The 8,483-nt window shown below is 37.7% G+C and overlaps 1 non-coding gene across 1 annotated transcript; it reads right to left on the minus strand.

Annotated features, from left to right (window-relative positions):
• Positions 1 to 5,598: 5,598 nt before the first annotated feature.
• Positions 5,599 to 5,670, minus strand: Trnae-uuc. The gene has a single exon. It is a non-coding gene; the product is annotated as a tRNA-Glu (tRNA).
• Positions 5,671 to 8,483: the final 2,813 nt, after the last annotated feature.

Here is an 8,483-nt window from a genome sequence, read left to right on the forward strand (position 1 = left end):
TTTGTTTAGTGAAGTTCAAATTAATAAATTTTATTTTTCCAATATGATAGGTCTTATTTAATGAAATTATACACCTGTACTATAAGAAATTATTTATTCATTATAAAAATATTCGCATTTTGAAGAAAAAGTAAGAATACTCTTGCGACATTTGAATAAACGCGGTTCGTTTCTTCGTTATATCTGTACTGTTTTCCGAGTTTCTTCTGTCTTAAATTGTTTACTTAGGAACCGACGTATCGAATACGAAGTTATTTTGCATTCACGCAATAATGGGTCGTGCAAAACAGTTAAACAGTACAGAAATTGGAAAAGTTCAGGTGTTAAAAGAAGAAGGGTATTCCAACAGAGAGATTGCGCGGAGATTAAACAGAAGTGAATTTGTTGTACGTTCATGCCTGAAAAAATAGTGAAAATTACGGCAAATTATACAAAGGTAGAACTAAAGAGGCCTTGTCGCCAAGAGGTAAAAGGTCGGTTTTGCGTATCGCATCAAATTCTACTCATAGTGCAAAGCAAATTGCCGAAAAAGCTAATGTTTCGGCTAGTATACGAACTGTACAGAGATATTTAAAAAAGGTACTTACTATTAAAAGAGAATGTTTGAGAGACCGCCATAAAGAGGATAGGCTCCAGTTTGCCAGGAAACATGTGAACTGGGTGACGCATTGGCGAAAAGTAATCTTTTCTGACGAAAAGAAGTATGTATTAAATAAAAATGATATGTATTTTCTTATTTCCGCCAGACATAGTTCAGGGCTGCAAATTAATTCACAAAAATGAAAAATATAATTACCATTTCTTTAAAAAAGGTTGAACAATACTCACCCGAAAATTTTTAATCAATGTATAATGTAAAAGGAAAAACACAAAGTTTTGAAACGTATGTACTTAATACTCCACGAACAAAATGAATTTAAAATTCTAATAAATCTTGTGGGATGCGTAGGTGAATTAACGACACGTGGATGCGGTGTATCTTTTATTACGTTCGATGCGTGGTAGTCGCACGCTCGGTACAATGGGTCGTCGTCGACTCCCCCGTGCCGGGAAGACTGCCCTCGGAATCGGTCTTCGGATCGTCCTCTGTTTCCGAGGGCCGTCGACCCGTTAGGCCGCCGAGTTCCGTTGGCGACGGTTGCCACGTCGGCAACGTTTGGTGATACAATGTTGTGGCGGTCCGGCGGTGTGCACGTGCACGGGCCGCCACACTTTTCTCCTTTTCATTACGGTCCCGCACGCGTTTGTGCCATTATTATTCAATTTCTTAAAAGCTTTTATTATGTTCCGTGTTATTCGGGGATTTCCCTAATTTCAAACGAAATATTTTTTGCTTTTAAAAGCTCTTATTATGTTCAATATTGCTCGGGTATTTCCCTAATTCTCAAACCGTGTTCTAGGATGCCGTGTTGCACGAGGGTTTTTCCCAATTCTCGAACCGAGAAACCGTGTTATGTATATTATTAATAATTTTCAGTTTATTACTAGTAATAAACATCTCACACTAATTATCATACATTTACTGATGTCGTACAATTGATGAATTTTGTACATTTAATGCAGTACACGTATAAATTAATCGACTTCACTAATGGTGTTTTAATCTATAATTTTTGCGTACGATATTAATTTATCCCTCAAACATAAACCTCTTTTGGTTGCTTTTTGAAAATAGAACCAGGCACGGGATATAACCGAAACTGAACTTAATTCTCTGTTACGTTCAGTAATTGTCGTGTACTCGCGTCGGTTTGAGTTATGCTTCAAACTTGGATCACGAGAGAAAAATCGGACTGTTTTTTAACGAGGTCTGAAGCGATCCCGGAATACCCTTTCTCCAACGTTATAATATAAACGACTTGTTTATGCGTTCGGCACTCGGACTGATTCGTGTATTTGGTTGTTTAACGTTCAGAATGATACTGATTCGAAATTCAGAGGAAGTCACGCATCTCAGCTACTGAGGGCGGAGTTTAATTTTGGAAGTGGAAAATGGGTGAAATAAGAACATTAAGTATTGGTCGTAGGGTGTGGTGGTGGGAAGTGGTGGTAGAAGGTGGTGGTAGAAGGATGAGGTGTCGGGGTTTTGGGGAATTCCGAAAAAAGGAGATAGGACATGAGAGAAGAAAGACACTAGTTGAGTAATTGGAAAATCGAGACAATGGTTAATAAACTGAGTTCTGGTGGTGAAATTACCGAGGGTACGCGCTTAATAACGGCCCCGGCTAATCCTATGGGTCGCGGATTCTTCAGGCCCGTCTTACAATTTCCTTAAGCTATAAAAATAAAAGGAGAAAGACTCGATGCTGTTCGGTACGGAACAATAATGTTAATGTAAATACATCAGTATGGAACGTAAACAACCATAAAGTGAAAATTCAAGTGGGCATATACTTGATTTGAATCGTTTGATCAATCTTATATGCAATATGTATTTATTGTATCTCGATATGTTATCGATTCTGATAACCTCATATCGTTCTTCGTATTTTATGTTTACCTTCTTCTACTTATTTGTTCGTATTAATCACATTTTTATGTAACATTCCACACGATAGCAATTTAATATTTATATTTCAATAAGAGCGTATTTTAACGCATTTACTTTATGTAGCTTTCTTTCATTTTGATATTTAAGAATTTTAAGGATCCACTGAGAATATATTTATACGGAATAAGGTAGTTCGTTGTGACAATCTTTTTCACGTGATCGTAAGTCGTCTATGGTCGAAAGTTTTCGAAGCACCAGAACTTACAGGCTACTCCTATTAAAGCCTCATTTTCTCCTCATAAAGAAAATACAGATACGTGACCAAGTATAATTTCCCATTACTACTTCCTCAACATGGGATAGGTTAGGGTCTGCTGCTCCGTCATGTCACGTTTCTTTTACAGTTCTGTCTTCTTTGAGTTGATATGTAATGATGTATAATGAGTTATGGTATATAAATAATTTACAAAACAAACTTATTTACCTCAACGTATAATATATTAAAAATATTGTGGGATCAGAAATATAAATAGATATTTATTGACAAAATGTAAGAGTAACTATGATACATTGGGCTTTGACACGCGCTTCTTCGATTCACGCCTCTCGACTTTTTCAAACACACTGTCTTTTCATCCCTCGCACGCCGTACTTTATAGCCAGGCCCTTCGTGATCCTCTTGTCGCCGGGGTTTTCCCCGTTGGGCCTGGCTATCGTCGCTCGTCACCCGCTTTCTCTCTCATCCTCACAGTTACGATACTACAATATGTTGAGTATAGTATGTTAAGTTGCATGTTTAAATATTTAATTATTTATGCGATTGTTTATTTCGTCTAATTTTAATTATTATAATTTCATGCCACTGTTATCTTACACGGAACATTTTTAAATGACTTTTTCTGCCCAAAATTATGTTACAGTAAAATAATAGAACAATTTATCGCAAATTTCATTCATTTCGAGAAATATTTTTTAACTGTAAAAGGTCATTAAATCATTTTCGAAATGAAATCTGCAAAACTGAAGGAATTAATATACTTCTTCAGAATCATTTTGACAACGAAAGCGAAACTTCTGATGAGAAATTTTGACGCGATAAGTGAACATATTCGTTTCCAACGTATTCAAAAAGTGAAAACGTCGTGAAATATATCAAATTTTTGATAAGGTGCACGTCTCATTGTCGATGTGACAGTGGAACGTTCGAACACCTTGAATGAAGTATAGGTATGTACTGTCCGACAAACCTAAAGTGAAGCCTCTGACGTCATAGCCTAGCAAAATGGAGGCAAAATAGGCGGTTCAGGTCATCCCCACTACTCTTGGGTCTTACACTGCAGGCGCTTGAGGGGAAGTTGCGTTGTAGGTAAATGGTTCATTTCAAAGGTAAAGATATGCCCTTTCTGAATTTTATTTATTATTAGCAAACATAACAATAATCGCAGCTAAAGTTTCAATTGATAATTTGATACTGTTCCCACTCAGAATAATTTGGAAAAAATACCATTGGGTTGCTTGAATTTTAACCTGTACAATAAGCTTATCGAAATAATAGAGAAATTTTGGGAACATGGGATAAAAAAATAAAGTTTACCATGATGCACGTCGTTTGGCGTCGCGCAGGCATCTGTTCGCCTGTTTATGGTGTCTGCGCGACGTAAACTTCATTTTTTTTTCGAACGCTTGAAAATATTCCGGTCAATTATCGACTGCTCACCTGTTTACCGACTGCTCGAACGAGACCCGATCGTCGTCTATTGTTCATAGAAGAGTAAGTGCGATAGCCTTATTCTATCCCTATTGGCTTATTAACAGCGAGCCGTCGCAAGTTCCCCTACATCTCCCACTTTTAGGCCCTGTGTGACGTCAGAGGCTTCACTTTAGGTTTGTCGGACAGTACGTCTTATTAAAAATTTGAAATATCTCACGAAGCATTGATTTTTATAATATAGTATCCCAATACTTTTTTACGCAGAATGCTCCGAAGAATCGATTTACGCAAAAAAACCAGTTCCATTTAAAAAAGGGTGCATTTGCATTTTTAGATACATCATTGAATTTATGAAAAAAGTGAAGCTGTTATGAAGTAGACCTTTCTATACTATTCAATCTTCTTCTCTACAACTTTTTTCTATTCTTAATAAAATTCGAGATATAATCCGTCCCAATTGCGTGACTTACCCAGCATAAGAATAGAAGCCTTGGCGAGGATTTTTGAGAATGGTTATTTGGACAGGTTAGTCCGTCCCTCTGGTGGTGGAGCTTAGGAACTGCCGCTACACCATATTTGAGATACATATTTTGTATCATTGCGTGGAATACCACGTGTAAAATACTTCTTACTCAAAATATTCGCTGCAGCTTTAACCAAATTTGATAATAATAATGCTACCGCACTACCTAATGCATTAGAGATAGCTCGTAAAATTCAATAAGCAAGTAAAAAATACCACTCTGGTTAATATGAACTGGTGTAATACTTTAGTACAACACAAACGCTCTATGAACAACTGACTGATAAACAAATTTCAGTTATCCTTACATGCGTTATTTTACTACGTTAATCAATAGCTTAAAGCATCTATTCACAGACGTATAAATTCGCGTAGCAATACACAATAAAATCATTTTAATAGTATAAAATAGAAATTTATCCAATATAATGTAAAGTTGTGCAAGTGAGTTAGTAACGAAAGTGTAGAGACTTATGAAACAGTAACATGGAATAATATAAATTTATAAATTCCATTGCTAATTAATGGTTAATAAACCTACTACTATTGCGCTTGGGGAGGATGTACCGGATAAGTTGGTTGTTCTAGTAACACCCGCAACACCTTATTATTGGCTGCGGCGCCATAGGGAGACTAAGGAGCCCCCCTCGGTACCATCCCCGCTGTCATAGTTTCAAGCATAGCATTTTTCATCATTACAGTTCATAGAACAGTCGAACCATGTCTGTTCAAGTACGTTGTGTACTTATGTCTTTTTGCTCAATTTTATAAATAATGATAGTGTGATAATTGTATTTACAACAATGAAAAGTAGGTAACATTGCACGTTCGTATTTGTTTGTAAATTGAAAAATTAAAATAAAAAAAAAAATTTTCCGGTACCGGGAATCGAACCCGAGCCTCCTGGGTGAAAGCCAGGTATCCTAGCCACTAGACCATACCGGAGATCATATGTGGTACGTAGCACGAGGCCACTCTTAAATTGCCCCATGGGTGTGGAATTGAGATATGCTCAATCAGTGCGACTACAGAACTCTGGCAGCCTACCTGTGCTATGAGCAGCTGCGAGGGCGCACCATCGAAGAGACTTTCCACGCTTTACCAATTCTTCAGATTGGTAGCGGAGTTTTGGGATGCAGCTCACCTGCAGGTAGCCTGAAGAAAGAGCGACCAAACCAGTACTTGGCTTTAACCACTCAACGCTCACGCCCGTGACATACACGGGCACGCCGAAACGTCCTATTTGGACAAGCCCGTGACTGTCACGAGCAGAGTTGATACGTTCACCGTTTGGCGGTTTTGTTATTCTAACTATTGATGTTTATGAATCGAAGCTGTGATGTCTGTACTAAAACACATATATTGTCCTTCTAACGCAATCTCTTATATATTAAATGAATAAGCAATGATAACATCCACAATCTTCTGTGTCTTCGCGTTTTTCTCACGCCAAATTAATTTGGTGTTACAAATAGACAATGTGAATATGAACTTGTAATATGAACTGCTTTAGTCGACAGACATAGACGACGTGACACTTTATTAATGAATGTTCAACGGATATTGTCGACGCGTTTGACTATCTTACTATTTATACAAAAATGCGTGGAGTGGGTGTGGTCTACGATGACGAATAGTATCTCTTCTTCGTCTCGGGCTGGCCTCCATGAGCCACGAGTACACGGCCCACCCTGGATTTCCCCAGTCGGCAAGGTAGTGGTATGGCGTCGTGACCCAAGGTACGGTCAGTCCTAACGGGACTAAAACTCTGTCTGTGTGTGCGCGTGTAATTGCTACTGTAGTGTAATTGTAATTGCCATTGAGGGTAAATGTATGGGCACCAGGAAGGCGTATGGCACGTCGAAGCGTAGAGTTTCTGCGTCCATGAAACAGTTTCTAGAGCTCGGCATTGCCTCGAAAAGAAAATTAAACGACAAAAGAATTTAAAATAAGAAGCTTTCAAACTCATAAAGTCAAACCTCTAAGGGTTGCGTTTGCGACGCAACAATGCTACTGAGCTTTTAAGGGAGTACACCACCCAGGAGCGTCTAAAAACAGCTCCAATAATTCAAAACAACATTAATAAAATACGAAAAATTCCCATATATACCCATGAAACGGTTGCAGCGAGCTAGGGAACATCGAAATTGAACCTATGATCTGATGAATGGACGTTTTAACTATTTAGAGCAAATTGTTGCATTTTCGTTTATCGATTGACTAGGGAAAAATTATTGTTTAATATATTGTTGTTAAAAAAATCATAGGGATGATTCCATTTCAATTTGAGCATCAGAAGTCTTATTAAAATTAATAGGACATTGACAGAAGAGGAATATAAAAGAATTCTAGAAGAAAATATTTTGTCATCTGGACAATAACAGATTGGCGACAAATTCACTCACAACATGCTTCAAAACTCTGTAGTGGATGAAAATCTGTAATTGAAATGAAAATCTTTAATCTATTCTATACACATAATCCTACGGTTTTTATATAAGAAAACTACATATTCTTTAGTCTACTCGCGGTGATCTTGCGATCTTTCGAGTTTTGCTGAATTTGCACGTTTGTGCCGACTAATTACAAATTCGAAGGACCACTCCCGTGTATCGGGAGACTAACTAATTTGCTCTTGTTTGGTTTCCGGAAGATTTCAATGCTGCTTGTTGCTAGCCGAATGGATTCTGATTTCGAGGTCTCAGAAAAAGTTCGAAGATACCTCGGTCAGGATACATTCGGCGGGGGTGAGACACGCGGATTGGTTATTACAATTTCGACTTCGACAAGGGAGGTGGTTGACTATACGCGATTGGCAAACTATTAAACAAAGAACGAACTAAAGGGACGCCCCCAAGTCAACGGTCACACTCAAGTGTCGTCCGCACCTTTGAGTGACGCGCGCGGAAACTCGCGTGCCTCGAAGCAATAAGCGCAGCAGGTAATAAGTCTGGGCAGCGCTTCGTTGTTAACAAAAACATACCAAAGTGGAGACCAAAAACCCGAGAAGTTAAAATATAAGAAACAAATGTGGACGAGAGCCACGAGAAGAAAAGCATCGAACTTTTAAATAAACGTTAAAGTGCTCGATCGCCTTCCAAATTTACAACTGCTGCGAAGGACCGAATAATTTCCAGACCCGTGCCTGGAAAACGCCGTAAATCTAATAGGACGACTAAACACGTATAAATTTGAACACGCGACTACATTCCTTTAGCAAATAAAAATAAGTTTTCGTTGCATCAGACGCATGACAAAATACTTTTAAGTGATAGTCTAAATATAAACTGAGAGAATTGCTTGTACATCTACGTACTTAGTTTATTTATGAATGAATCGTTTCATTTAGTCGTCTCGGTCTGGCCTTTTCATTGCTTTTCTTGTTTGAAAGGGTATGTGTAGGAGGAAGAATAATGTTTGAATAATCAACTGTGAAAGATAAAACGATAATAAGTGAATTATATGCTACAATAATTCTGGAAGTGCGACTTGGTGTTAGAAATAATTTTGTCCGTAGCAAATAGAAATATTTATATGTCAGTAGTTAACAATTTAAGCACGCAATATGTTAAATAATAAAAATTGAGTTCCATTTTCATTTTTAATCAATCCAGACTTCATCGTCATCATACTCCAATCTTAAAACACTTGCATCTTTTAAAGACGCGGTGTAAAAATAAATGTTTGAAACAATAGTCACCTGTTTTCTGATGTAAATTATGGTAATAATCGGTTTGACATAGGTTCTCATGCGAAGG

Source organism: Habropoda laboriosa, unplaced genomic scaffold, assembly GCF_001263275.1.
Source record: "Habropoda laboriosa isolate 0110345459 unplaced genomic scaffold, ASM126327v1 scaffold136, whole genome shotgun sequence".
Taxonomy (NCBI): Eukaryota; Metazoa; Arthropoda; class Insecta; order Hymenoptera; family Apidae; genus Habropoda; species Habropoda laboriosa.